This window comes from Lasioglossum baleicum, chromosome 19, assembly GCF_051020765.1.
Source record: "Lasioglossum baleicum chromosome 19, iyLasBale1, whole genome shotgun sequence".
NCBI lineage: Eukaryota > Metazoa > Arthropoda > Insecta > Hymenoptera > Halictidae > Lasioglossum > Lasioglossum baleicum.
This window is the reverse complement of record NC_134947.1, coordinates 6,754,607-6,770,442: the sequence shown is the minus strand read 5'-3', so window position 1 is coordinate 6,770,442 and position 15,836 is coordinate 6,754,607.

The window sequence follows — 15,836 nt, the reverse complement described above, 5'->3', positions numbered from 1 at the left end:
CATTCGTTCATTCAGTTACCGTAGAATTAATTAAATGAACAGCTACTGCGCCAGGAACAATGGAAAGATTGATGTGCTACAAGAAGTGCCTTAACAAATCCTCTCTTAATAAAATTATACGATTATAAAAAAGGTCCAGCGATCAGGGTTCAACGTATTCGCTCCAGATAAACGTTCCAAACCATTTGAATGCCGGAACTGGTGCCCACGTAAATATTTCGGACAATTATACCCTCCCAACGCCACTACAAAGATCTGCCCAACAATACTATGAAGCTGCAACAACGATTCCCATCGTTTGCAGTTCCCGAGCAAACAATTTTGCGTCGCATTACGGTCAATAACACGGACGTTTCCCAAGATCTCGCTAACCAGGAGCATTGTGCGGGTCGGCCCGAAGGTGCCGATGTTCCAGGTCGAAACTGTCCAGTCGAGAACCGAAATCCTCTACTAGAGATTTCTGGCGACGCAATAGGTGCGAGGTGTTTTCCTAGGATCAGTAATCCGTGTGGTCGTCACCCCGAGCATTCCTCGTTCCCTGAAGAAAGGTTGTCCCCGTCTTCTTTCACCGCGCTATCGCCGCGCAACATCTCACGCACGATTCGTTCTCGTATTCCCGCGGCTGGTCTAGCCTCCGCGTTGTTTAACAGCCGTTAATCCCCGACTCGTGGGATTACGTGAGTCTCGATTTTCCGTCAGATTGCGTTCGTCAGGGACGAACAGGACCGGCGAGCACGCTTCATCCTCTCGCGATCGAACCTCGGACTCGTCGCCGCGTTCGTGAAACACTGCGCGATCCACGCTGTAGATCTTATCCGCCGACCGCCGCTGTCGTCGAGTCTCCGAAAAGACGCCGTGTTCCCGAGCTACGAATCGAAAAAAGGAAACGCGAGTAACAGTTGTCTAGCTGAAAAGGCTCGTGGTCGTGGGTTGCGTCTTCGGCATTTCATCCTCCGCATCGGGAGAGATTGCGACACCTGAGGAGCCATTTCCAGATGGAACCTTGTGGGTTTAATCGCAATCTTGCGTATCTCTTTCGCACATTTTTCTTCGATCCTCGCCCATTTCTCATTTCCTGAAGCACTGTAAAACTGAACCCTTTACACTCTCGCAGCTATTTTAACTAGAAAATCAAACATCTCCTCTCTGCCCTAGAATATATTATCATTCTACAGTGGGCGCACGAAGTATTCGTACAGAATTTAGAAACGAATAACTCTTTCAAAAATTCGACACAACAGCTTCAGTTTTGTTTTTTCAGTCGTCAGGACTAATCTTTTTTATCTGCGCCTGTAACGAAAATTTCGAACACGCGTTTTGTAAGTCTAAGTCAGTTATATACGTGCACAAAGTTTCATCGAGATCGATCGAGGTTCTTATGAAATATGGTTGATTGGAAACAGCAAAAATTCAAAGATTTTTACATCTTAGAATGCCCATAGCTTTTTTACGCGCCAACCGATTTCAATGAAACTCTGTACATGTATACAACTGACTTAGATTTACAAAATACATGTTTCCAATGTTCCTTTACCTTTTTCTTTACACAATTGCGACCACCAACAATTAAAAACAAAAAAAAGTTATTTACACATTGGCTAGCAAACTAAATCATTCTAACGTCTCGAGAAGGAAACTCGAGCTGTTGGGTCAAATTTTGAAAAAGTTATTCGTTTTTAAAATGTGCACGAATACTTTGTACACCACTGTATTATATGATTTCTTCATTGTATGTGTATGAAACTGGTATAATACCCCGTGCAGTACTTAAATGTTTAGCAATTGATTAAACACGAATAAATTTAATAATGTAAACAATATTTCGACGAATTTTCACTGGCGCCTCAGTCGTCATTCGAGTGCTAAGGGTTAATTCGGTTTTAAGTGTAAAGGAAGAACATTTAATTTTATTCGAATAAAATAATTACACATTTGTATAATTAATGAATGAAGTGAAAAATATAAGACGCCATTTAAAAATCATCGATGACTTTCAAAAGACCTTGGTAACAATCCGAACATTTTTATTATATCTTCGTATTCGCATCCTTTGATTTTTCTCCATGAAAGACTGTTTCCTCGAGGACAGATTATTTATCGAAGTTGAACGATGAAATTTTTTTTAATTGAAGCTGAAACTTGGCAGAATATGGGAAAAATAGGGAGATTATGGCACGGACGTTTTATAACCTTGAGAAAATTCGTTAAACTTCCATAATTTCAAGAAAATTGCATTTTTTTCAATACCACGTGCGGCAAAAATTTTTTTTTAACATGCTACACCTCATTTCCTGTAGATTTTTCACGGTGATTTCAAATCTGGTCTCAAAATTTGTCTACGACCTCAGGATTTTGCAAGAAATCGATTTTTGTGAACACAACTTATGAAATCGTTTTTTCGTTGAAATGATTTGGTAATCCACTAGTTTGAAGGAATATTGTATTCTCATATATAAAACACATTAAAAATAATCGTAATGAAGTATTTGAACGTTTACTTCAAATCAGCGTGAAAAAATCTACGGGAAATGATGTGTCGCATGTTAAAAAAAAAATTTTTTCCCCGCGTGGTATTGGAAAAACCACAACTTTCTTGAAATTGTGCAAGTTCAACGAATTCTTTCAAGGTTAAAAAACGTTCGTACCACAATCTCCATAATTATCCCATATTCTGCAAAGTTTCAGCTTTCATTAAAAAAAAAAAACAACAAATTTCATCGCCCTATCTCATTTCTATCAAAAGTTCTTTGATTTTGACACAGATTTCGTCGGTTTGGCCCATAGTGCGCCGCACAGTGGGACCTATCGTCCAAATCGGAGACAAAATCAAAGAACTTTCGATAGAAATGGGGTAGAGCGATGAAATTTTTTTTAGATTAAAGCTGAAACTTTGTAAAATATGGGAAAAATAGGGAGATTATGGTACGAATGTTTTTTAACCTTGAGAAAATTCGGTGAACATGTAGAATTTCAAGAAATCGATTTTGCAATATCCTGAGATCGTAGAAAAATTTTGAGACCAGATTTGAAATCAGCGTGAACAAATCTACGGGAAATGAGGTGTAGCATGTTAAAAAGAAATTTTTGTGGTATTGAAAAAACTGCAATTTTCTTGAAATTGTGAAAGTTTAACGAATCCTCTCTCGAGGTTATAAAACATTCGTACAATAATCTCCCTATTTTTCCCATATTCTGCCAAGTTTTAGCTTTAATTTAAAAAAAGAATTTCATCGCTCTACCTCATTTCTATCGAACGTTCTTTGATTTTGACACAGATTTCGTCGGTTTGGCCCATAGTGCGCCGCACAGTGGGACCTTTCGTCCAAATCGGAGACAAAATCAAAGAACTTTCGATAGAAATGGGGTAGAGCGATGAAATTTTTTTTAAATGAAAGCTGAAACTTTGCTGAATATGGGAAAAATAGGGAGATTATGGTAAGAACGTTTTTTGACGTTCAGAAAATTCGTTAAACTTGCACAATTTCAAGAAAATTGTGGTTTTTCCAATACCACGCGCGGAAAAAATTTTTTCTGAACATGCTGTACTTCATTTCCCGTAGATTTTTTTACGCTGATTTCAAATCTGGTCTCAAAATTTGTCTACCACCTCAGGATATTGCAAAATCGATTTCTTGAAATTCTACATGTTCAACGATTTTTCTCAAGGTTAAAAAACGTTCGTACCATAATCTCCCTATTTTTCCCATATTCTGCAAAGTTTCAGCTTTTATTTTAAAAAAATTTCATCGCTCTACCTCATTTCTATCGAAAGTTCTTTGATTTTGCCTCCGATTTGGACGAAAGGTCCCACTGTGCGTCGCGCCTCGCGCCATTTAATTACGAATTCTGCGAACGTTTGTTCAGTACTTGATCTCCGATTCAGCTGATCGTTTCAGCTCAAACATTTTCGAGTCGTCCGGTTATTCAAAGTTTGCTGTAGATCTCCGAGGTGCGAACGAGGCTCGCGTAGGATAAAGGTCCCGGCGCATAACAAAAGGAGTTTGCTGATCGGATTGTCAAACGGCGGGGCGCGCGAAGTTGAACCCAGGGAGCTTATCTGTCCTGGAAAAATATTACGCTTCGTTTCGCTCGGCTTGCTTCGGCTTAATCCCCGCGTGTGTCCGAGGGACTATTTTTCACAAATATTATTCCAGGACGTCATCCTGCGCACTCGTCTCTCCCGAGGACCTATACAGTTCCGAGGTAATTATGGAAAACATCGCATGCGAAAATATCGGAAACCAGTTTCGTGCATCCCATTATCTGCTGTATACTATGTACATGTATACAGGGTGTGTCCGTTAAGTTATGTCACCATTTTTTAGGCATTTCCAGTAGTGCAATTAAAAATGTTTTAGACAAAAGTTTCTCGGTACTTGGTGAGCTGCATATTCGCATATTCTTCAATCTGAAAAAATACTTTTTACGTAAAAATTACATACCAAATACATCATAATTTATAGGAGAAATTTATAGGCACAAATTTTGAGTCCGATAAAGTAAAGAGCAGCCTTATAATACATATAATATACTTAACACATATTTTACATTAATATAAAAAGCATTTATTGATACAGGGTGAGTCCGAAGAAACAGAACACCTAAATATCTCCGTTATTTTTCGTTGTACAAAAAAACTTCTTAGGACAAAGTTATACTGTTTGAAGGGACACATGTAACGGTGTAAGGGAAAAAATTTTCGAGGTCATTTTTTAATGAGATTTCAAGGTCATTGATATTTTTTTAACGGAATGAGGTATTTTTTAATACATCAATCGATGCAGCTAGAAATTCGTTATAAAAATGTACGAACCCATGTATGTCGAACAGTTAGTAGTTCAGGAGATATTTCAATTTAAATAACTCTGAAACACTATTACTGTCGTACTAAGACGTTAGCGTTTACTTGCTAGTGTAAATTGAAGAGTTGACATTGAAATTGAAAAATTGATGTTGAAAATGAAATCGAAGATTTGAAATTAACGAAATGAAATTGAAGAATTGAAGTTGAAATTGAAATTGAAGAGTTGCAATTAACGAAATGAAATTGAAGAATTGAAGTTGAAATGGAAGAGTTGAAATTGAACTTGAAATGGGAGAGTTAAAATTGAAGTTGAAATTAAAGTTGAAAATGAAGTTGAAGAGTTGATATTGAAATTGAAGTCGAAATGGAAAATTTGATGTTGAAATTGAAATTGAAGAGTTGAAATTAACGGATTGAAATTGAAATGGAAAATCTGATGTTAAAATTGAAATTGAAGAGTTGATATTAACGAATCGAAATTGAAGTTGAAATTGAAGTTGAAATTGAAATTGAAGTTGAAATGGAAGAATAGAAATTGGAGTTGAAATGGAAGAGTTGAAATTGAAGTTGAAATTAAAGTTGAAATGGAAAAATTGAAGTTGAAGAGTTGATATTGAAATTGAAGTCGAAATGGAAAATTTGATGTTGAAATTGAAATTGAAGAGTTAAAATTAACGAATTGAAATTGAAATAGAAAATCTGATGTTAAAATTGAAATTGAAGAGTTGAAATTAACGAATCGAAATTGAAAAATTGAAGTTGAAATTGAAATTGAAGTTGAAATGGAAGAATAGAAATTGGAGTTGAAATGGGAGAGTTAAAATTCAAGTTGGAATTAAAGTTGAAATGGAAAAATTGAAGTTGAAAATGAAGTCGAAGAGTTGATATTGAAATTGAAGTCGAAATGGAAAATTTGATGTTGAAATTGAAATTGAAGAGTTGCAATTAACGAAATGAAATTAAAGAATTGAAGTTGAAATGGAAGAGTTGAAATTGAACTTGAAATGGGAGAGTTAAAATTGAAGTTGAAATTAAAGTTGAAAATGAAGTTGAAGAGTTGATATTGAAATTGAAGTCGAAATGGAAAATTTGATGTTGAAATTGAAATTGAAGAGTTGAAATTAACGGATTGAAATTGAAATGGAAAATCTGATGTTAAAATTGAAATGGAAGAGTTGAAATTAACGAATCGAAATTGAAAAATTGAAGTTGAAATTGAAATTGAAGTTGAAATGGAAGAATAGAAATTGGAGTTGAAATGGAAGAGTTGAAATTGAAGTTGAAATTGCAAAATTGACGTTGAAATTGACGTAAAGATTTGTTACTTTACATACAGATCTGTTGTCAAGTCGTCGCATACAAATCTCATGCAATTGTTCGGTCAATTACGAAATCTAAACATGAAGAAATACGTATGTAAACATTCAGAATTCGAAAAACATTTGTTTCGCACTAAAAAATAAAGCACAAACGTTGCCACACGATTATCGATAATGAATTAAAAATTGAATCGACGAATAATTAAAAGCGTATTAGTGTCCTTTTCATCCGCAATCAATTTTCCACAAACACGTGAACATTTCCAGAAATATTAGCAGAATCGACGATTAATTAAAAGCGTATTAGTGTCCTTTCATCCTTTAATCAATTTCCCACAAATACATGAACATTTCCAGAAATATTAGCAGAACGCTTTTGTCGGGATAACTGAATAAAGTTGACGCAGCGAATCGGCGGCGAACTCGCAAGAAACGGTTCTCCTAATTATGTCGACCGTGTGATGGTCGGAGACCGCCGAAGCCAGAACGGAGGCTTCCATTTCAGGAGGGATCAGCATCGACAGGCGTCAGCCAATTTCAATCGTACCGCGAAATTGCCAGGAATTATCATGAAAGGACACCTCTCTCGCGCACCACCTTTCCGTCTCTCCCCTTGCTTTTTTTTTTACGAGCCGCTGAAAATCGGTTCGGTCGGTGAACGGGGGCGACAAAGCAGAAAATTTCGGCTGGCTGGTTGTGTCGTTTGCACGGGTGGCAGGCAGCACAGGCGGCGGGCGGTTGTGTGGCAGCTTTGAAAGCCAGTTTTCGCGTCAAATGTGCTGGCGACAAATTTTCATTGTCACCGGACCAGCATTAGTCCAGCTTTCCCCGTGGCGAGGCCTGTGAAGCAGAATAAGAGGAGGCAGAGGAGGAGGAGGAGAAGAAGAGGATGCCCGAGAAAGAGATTCCTTCAAACGAGTCCCCCGGGAGGACAGGTGGTAACCAGAGGATCCCCAAATCGCTATTGAGCACTTAGCCTTCTACCTTACCTCTCCAGGGGCTAGGTATCCACCAATATGTTACCCTGACAAATTCTCGAAACCGAAATTTATAACACCCCCGACCACTGGTGCTGCCTTCTCCCGTATCTGGCCGTCTCGTCTGGCTTTATGGCTCCCTGTCCACGAACCTAATGTTCTTCGTCGTAGACAATCTTTCCTTTCCTTGCTTCCCCGCTGCTACCGCTGCTGCTTTTCATCGCGTAATCAAATATTCCTTCAACCAAAGTCTTCGTCAGTCCGCGTTACTCACCGGACTGCTTCCTTATCTTCAGGATTCTTCCTCGCACTGCCATGGGAACATTGGAAATTATTCACTGAACAGTTACAGTCCTAAATTGGCATTTAGACAACGGATAAGAATCGTTTTCGGAGTTACGGGGCGTTTCGAACTCTTTTTACCGGATATTTAGCGACGACTCGCAAGTTTTTTTATTTACTTGAAGGCACTCTGTAATTTGTTTTGCATTATTCGTGATAAATGATTGATTGTCTACCTTTTTTCTGTATCGTCATATATCTTTCTGATTTTGGTAAAACAGCAAAAGAAATATTAAAGAAGTTTTGGTCCTATTTAGTGGACACGAGAAAGTAACAACGAATTAATATCTTTTATGCTGTAGCACAATAAAATCGTTATTTTATTAAGTTGTTGCATGTGAAATGTCCGATTTTAGAACGTAAATGTTCCCATGCGTTTTGATCAAGAAATACTATTACAGTTGACAGGTTCATGTCACTTTGAGGCACGAAGAGCTTACGATCCTATCTTTAATTTTAATTTACACATATAAATTTTCTTTTAAATAAATTTGATATCGACATCAGTCAGTGCGATTGTCATGTGGTCTTTTTGTATGTGTGGCTTTTTCTTCAATTGTTAGTACTTTTCCTCTCGGCATTCTACTACACGCGAATCAAATTATAAAAAACAGAATTGCTATGAGTTCTAAAACTAATACTTTTAGAATATTCGCAGTTTTCCGTAGTTCTCTCTGCTCAGAATCCAGAGAAACACTAAGTGACTTTATAGAAACTTCGCACTTGTGTTCTGCACCACGCAGAAATAAATAAAAAAAAACGTAAATAGTAAACAATGCGGTCTCGAGTGCGCGGTCCTTCTATCCGAGTGTAAACAAAGCACAAGGCCAGATACGATAAAGCAACAGAAATTGTAATATTTTAAAAATATCTATGAAAAAATGACGATGACTTTATAGAAATTTCGACGAGTGTAGTTCCGAGTGCAAAGAGTTAACTCTTCTCCCACAACTTTTCAAGTTTTGGTTGTAACAGAGTTAGGGTCCCTGATTGAAACTGATACTGAACATCAATCAAAGAATCACTGAAAAAGTAATTTCCCACTGATCGAGATTAGCCACGTTCCCACAAAAGCCGCATTCAGATTTTCGTAAGTCGCGGCTCATCAACCGAGAACGGTACTCCCATTTTATTACAGCACTCGGTCGTAAAGAACATTTCACCGTGAACGCGTTCGTTGTTGAAAGCCGCACCCTTTCCGAGACCGCCAATGGTTCTTTATCAATGGAAAAATCAACGGGGCTGACACATCGACACCCAACGAGGACGTATCAATTCTCCGCTCCCTTGGTCGTCAAATTAACGATGCCCCCCACCCTTTTGTCGTTTCGGAGGGACCTCGGCGCTGCTGAAAAGAAATATTAACCCTTAGCACTCGAATGGTCACTCGGAGCAGTGTTGCTAGATGGTACGGGAAAACTCGCGCATGCGCGACGATTCCAGCGTCACTGAAGTACGAAATCGGGCACCTTGGTTGCCCCGCATAGCTTCGCACAATCTTTTCTTCTCGATTTTCAAACATAACGTTTAACATGCGTATGTTATATTAAAATTTAATGTGTATGTACATGTAATATATAAATATATTCTAATTGTATATATACAGTAACGGACAAAAGTTTAAGACCGCTCTAAAGAAAACTTACCCCACAAGCTACGGACTGTAGAACGCAGATACGTTCCTGGATTCGCCGCGCATGCGCGAGTTTTCCCGTACCATCTAGCAACACTGACTCGGAGAGAGGCACCACTAAAAATTTCTGTACCATTTTCAAATATTGTTTACATTATTAACCCTTTGCACTCGGTTGTCCCTTCTGAGGCACCACTAAAAATTGTTGTATCATTATTCAAAATATTGTTTACATTATTAAATATATCGGTATCTAATCAATTACTAAACATTTAGGTATTGTGTGAGGTATTATACCAATTTCATATCCATAAAATTTCAAAAATCGTAGGGAATGGAAATATTCTAGATCGGAAGAAATGTTTAATTTTCCAGTTAAAACAGCTCCGAGTGCAAAGGGTTAAATATATCGATCGATATAATCAATTACTTAACATTTAGGTATTGTACGAGATATTATACCAATTTCATATCCATAATATTTCAAAAATCGTAGGGAATGGAAATAGTCTAGATCGGAAGAAGTGCAAAGGGTTAAATAGTTTCTGCAGGATTCACAGAAGAAAATTAGTAATTTTTCAAATTGAAAAGATTTAAGGAAAAATTGAAAAAACAGCGCCATTTTCAACGAAGTATTTAAACAATATTGGACATTGAAGAACATTAATAGAAATCAAACCAACCGATTAAATAGTGTTTACTTTCTCCATTTCTCGGAGTATCATTAAACATTTTTAAGAAAATATTTTCGAAGAGTTACGTTATCAATTTCTGCGATAAAAATCGATGTTTCGGACTCGTTGGGTTAGACTCTTCGTTGATTCGTCGACCTTGGTTGCTGGAAAGTCGCGTGCTCTATCCGAGCAATTAATTAAAATTGAAGTTGAAATTGAGAGTTGAAGTTGAAGGGTTGATATTGAAATTGAAGAGATGAAATTGAAAAATTGAAATTGAAGAGTTGAAATTGAAGAATTGAAATTGAAGAGTTGAAATTGAAAAATTGAAATCGAAGAGTTGAAATTGAAAAATTGAAGTTGAAGGGTGATATTGAAATTGAAATTGAAATTAAAATTGACGTTGAAATTGAAGAGTTTAAATTAACGAAGTGAATTAAAAAAATTGAGGTTGAAATGGGAGAGTTAAAATTGAAGTTGAAATTAAAGTTGAAATGGAAACCATTGAAGTTGAAATGGAAAAATTGATGTTGAAATTGAAATTGAAGAGTTTAAATTAACGAATTGAAATTGAAAAATTGACGTTGAAATTAAAAAAATGACGTTGAATTTCAAAAAAATCGTAGGGAATGGAAATAGTCTAGATCGGAAGAAATGTTTAATTTTCCAGTTAAAACAGCTCCGAGTGCAAAGGGTTAAATATATCGATCGATATAATCAATTACTTAACATTTAGGTATTGTACGAGATATTATTCCAATTTCATATCCATAATATTTCAAAAAAATCGTAGGGAATGGAAATAGTCTAGATCGGAAGAAGTGCAAAGGGTTAAATAGTTTCGGCAGGATTCACAGAAGAAAATTAGTAATTTTTCAAATTGAAAAGATTTAAGGAAAAATTGAAAAAACAGTGCCATTTTCAACGAAGTATTTAAACAATATTGGACATTGAAGAACATTAATAGAAATCAAACCAACCGATTAAATAGTGTTTACTTTCTCCATTTCTCGGAGTATCATTAAACAGTTTTAAGAAAATATTTTCGAAGAGTTACGTTATCAATTTCTGCGATAAAAATCGATGTTTCGGACTCGTTAGGTTAGACTCTTCGTTGATTCGTCGACCTTGGCTGCTGGAAAGTCGCGTGCTCTATCCGAGCAATTAATTAAAATTGAAAAATTGAAGTTGAAATTAAAGTTGAAATTGAAAAATTGACGTTGTAATTGAAGAGTTGCAATTAACGAAGTGAAATTGAAAAATTAAAGTTGAAATGGGAGAGTTAACATTGAAGTTGAAATGGAAAAATTGAAATTGAAAATGAAGTTCAAGAGTTGATATTGAAATTAAAGTTGAAAAGGAAAAATTGAAAATCAAGTTGAAGAGGTGATATTGAAATTGAAGTTGAAATGGAAAAATTGATGTTGAAATTGAAAAATTGACGTTGAATTTCAAAAATCGTAGGGAATGGAAATATTCTAGATCGGTAGAAGTGCAAAGGGTCAAATAGTTTCTGCAGGATTCACAGAAGACAATTAGTAATTTTTTAAATTGAAAAGATTTAAAGAAAAATTGAAAAAACAGTGCCATTTTCAACGAAGTATTTAAACAATATTGGACATTGAAGAACATTAATAGAAATCAAACCAACCGATTAAATAGTGTTTACTTTCTCCATTTCTCGGAGTATCATTAAACATTTTTAAGAAAATATTTTCGAAGAGTTACGTTATCAATTTCTGCGATAAAAATCGATGTTTCGGACTCGTTAGGTTAGACTCTTCGTTGATTCGTCGACCTTGGTTGCTGGAAAGTCGCGTGCTCTATCCGAGCAATTAATTAAAATTGAAGTTGAAATTGAGAGTTGTAGTTGAAGGGTTGATATTGAAATTGAAGAGATGAAATTGAAAAATTGAAATCGAAGACTTGAAATTGAAAAATTGAAATTAAAGAGTTGAAATTGAAAAATTGAAGTTGAAATTAAAGTTGAAATTGAAAAATTGACGTTGTAATTGAAGAGTTACAATTAACGAAGTGAAATTGAAAAATTAAAGTTGAAATGGGAGAGTTAACATTGAAGTTGAAATGGAAAAATTGAAATTGAAAATGAAGTTGAAGAGTTGATATTGAAATTAAAGTTGAAAAGGAAAAATTGAAAATCAAGTTGAAGAGGTGATATTGAAATTGAAGTTGAAATGGAAAAATTGATGTTGAAATTGAAAAATTGAAATTGAAGAGTTGAAATTGAAAAATTGAAATCGAAGACTTGAAATTGAAAAAATGAAATTGAAGAGTTGAAATTGAAAATTTGAAATTGAAAAATTGAAGTTGAAATTCAAGTTGAAATTGAAAAATTGACGTTGAAATTGAAGAGTTGCAATTAACGAAGTGAAATTGAAAAATTAAAGTTGAAATGGGAGAGTTAACATTGAAGTTGAAATGGAAAAATTGAAATTGAAAATGAAGTTGAAGAGTTGATATTGAAATTAAAGTTGAAATGGAAAAATTGAAAATCAAGTTGAAGAGGTGATATTGAAATTGATGTTGAAATTGAAAAATTGACGTTGAATTTCAAAAATCGTAGGGAATGGAAATATTCTAGATCGGAGGAAGTGCAAAGAGTTAAATAGTTTCGGCAGGATTCACAGAAGAAAATTATGATAGTAATTTTTTAAATTGAAAAAGTTTAAAGAAAAATTGATAAAACAGCGCCATTTTCAACGAAATATTTAAACAAGATTAAATAGTGTTTACTTGCTCCATTTCTCCGAGTATCATTAAACAGTTTTAAGAAAATATTTTCGAAGAGTTACGTTATCAATTTCTGCGATAAAAATCGATGTTTCGTACTCGTTAGGTTAGACTCTTCGTTGATTCGTCGACCTTGGCTGCTGGAAAGTCGCGTGCTCTGCCCGAGCAATTAAGGGGTCCTCGGCACGGGCGAAGATCTTTTTTTTCCCCCGCGAACATCGTAAATCACGTGAAAGCGGACGTTGCCGCTCGGTTTTACGACGCCACTAACTCCGGAATCGGAATTTTCGGGGCTGACTTCGAAGCAGAAGAAGAAGCGCCGGGCGTTGCGGTGACTTCGCGGACAGTTTGCTCCTTGTAAATCAAAACGCTTTCCCTCGCCTTCAGAGGGATGAGAGGCATCATGGGATCGAGACGTACCGGCAACGTCCTTGCGACACCGACTTTCAATTCACGACGGGTTTTTCCTCGTCGACGGGACGGTAGCAATTACCTAATTTACTGCGGCTGACTTTCGGTTCGCGGTGGAAACTGCGGCCCTTTTGCAGCCTCAGCCAGGGAGAGACCTTTGTCGAACGACTAGGACCCTTCTGGCGCACCGCAAACCGGAAACCCTTACTCGCTTCCTGCTGTGCTTCCTTCAATTAGCATTTTAGAAATCTTCAGGTGTTGGAAAGCTGCTTGTCGAAGGTCGCGGGAGGTGAGAGTTTTGGGTAATACTTCTCTTCGGAACAGTATTTATTGTAAATTGTAGTGGGTGTATACAAAGTATTGGGTTGGCAAGAAAGTAAGGTGAAATGGCTTAAGGACAGCATTTTTTGCTACCTTTAATTTTATCAGTTTAGATCAGGCCTGGCCAACACGCGGCCCGCCGGGCGATTTTATGTTTCTATTGAAACTTTTGTTTCTCGTTGTATGTATACGAAAATATTAAGTAAATGAACATTTTCATGTGCCATTGTGTCATAATGCGACGTATAACAATAAAGTTTTATTCATTTTGTACTTGTATCACATTTTTTGAAAGCATGTTTACCTAAAAGTGCAGCCCGCTGTAACGTTCGCGTCATCAAAGTGGCCCGTGAAACCATTTTGGTTGGCCAGGCCTGGTTTAGATAAACAAAAATAATCTTTTAAGAGTTTTAACACAAAATTCAGATTTTTTGTCAATTCATTTAAAATCCCAAAATCATTGTTCCAATTAATATTTTAATTGTATTAACAAGAATAATTCTAACCTAATAGTTGGACATATTAAATCCAATTAAGCTAGTACCTTAACATCGAACTTTATTAAATCTATAATCATTCAAATATCATAATATTACTTTATATTAAATTCTATCCTGTTTAATTTTCATTTTTTGTTGTAAAGCAAGCAATTCAAGAGACAATACGCTTTTATTTTGTTAGTCACTGATATCATGATTTTATTTAAATTTATATGAAATTTTTCTATCTATTCCGACACTAATTTTATAACAGAAGAAATTTTGAACTAATTGCTGAAAATTTTAGGGACAAATATTATTAATCATTTAACTGGATTCGGTATTTTATGAAGAACCAGGAAAAAATTATTTTCTCCTTTTTAGTGCATTTTAATATAAGCGTGGTTTTTAGAAAGTTCCTTTTATATATTTTTTTACAATTAGAAAAAAATAAAACTGATTTCATAAGACACGATTGTATAGATGTCTTTAGTAACGCACGTGTTAGGGAAATTTTAAATTAAAATATAATTTAGTAAATTTATTATAGAATTTAAGGTTAGGGTTGTTAAATTGAAATATAGATTGGTAAATTTATTATAAAATTTAGAATTGAGGGGAAATTTTAAATTAAAATATAATTTAGTATTATTATAGAATTTAAGGTTAGGGTTGTTAAATTGAAATATATTTCATCCAACCAATCTATAGATTGGTAAATTTATTATAAAATTTAGAATTGAGGGGAAATTTTAAATTAAAATATAATTTAGTTTTATTATAGAATTTAAGGTTAGGGTTGTTAAATTGAAATATATTTCATCCAACCAATCTATAGATTGGTAAATTTATTATAAAATTTAGAATTGAGGGGAAATTTTAAATTACAATATAATTTAGTAAATTTATTATAGAATTTAAGGTTAGGGTTATTAAATTGAAATATAGATTATTAAATATATTATAAAATTTAGAATTGAGGCAAAATTTTAAAAATTACAATATAATTTAGTAAATTTATTATAGAATTTAAAAGGTTAGGGTTATTAAATTGAAATATAGATTATTCAATATAATATAAAATTTAGAATTGAGGGGAAATTTTAAATTAAAATATAAATTTTCGTAAATTTATTATAGAATTTAATGTTAGAGTTATTAAATTGAAATATAGATTAGTAAATCTATTATAAAATTTAGAATTGAGGGGAAATTTTAAATTAAAATATAAATTCGTAAATTTACTCTAAATAAAATTCGGCAACATGTAGCTATGAAAACAGCTAACGAAAATATCGCCTGGATCTTTTATCTAGCATTTTTGACCACCGAAAAATCCCATTTTTGTATTATCGAGAAATGCACCTTTGCAATCCTGGTAAAAGGAGTCCACTCTCTTAAATTGCATTAATCTTTTGAACCTTTCGAATTTGTTTCCATGGCTTTTTTTCTGGTAAATACAGTGCGTGTACAAAGTGTTCGTACACCTTGTAAAAACTAATAACTTTTTTATAATCGTACCAAACGACCTGATTTTTTCTAATCAATTAGAAGCATTGGTTTACGAAATGATAAGCAAGAAAAATTTTCCAGAAATTATAATTTACAAGGTTACGTGCAGAAATAAAAAACTGCAATTTTTAAAATTCTTTTATTTGGGTCCTTAATGAAAATTTAAAATATATATTTTGTAGATCTATGTTAGTTATAGACGTACTGAAAATTTCATTGAAATCGATTAACATACACGCGAGCTACAAGCGGTTAAAAATGGTGAAAATCGAAGTTTCACACGACTTTTGATCAGTTTCTGCTTAAAATAAAGAGAATCGTTAATCTTTCGATGATTGTCGTTTTTTCCTGCGTCAACCGATTTCGATGAAATTTTCAGTACGTCTATAGCTAACATAGATCTACAAAATATATATTTCAAATTTTTATTAATGGCCCAAACAGAAAAGTTTCAAAAAATGCCTTTTTTATTTCTGCATTTAACCTTGTAAATCACAATTATTTGGAAAATCTTTCTCGCATATCATTTCGTAAACCAATGCTTCTAATTGATTATAAAAAATCAGGTCGCGTTTGGTACAATTATAAAGAAGTTATTATTTTTTAAAAGGTG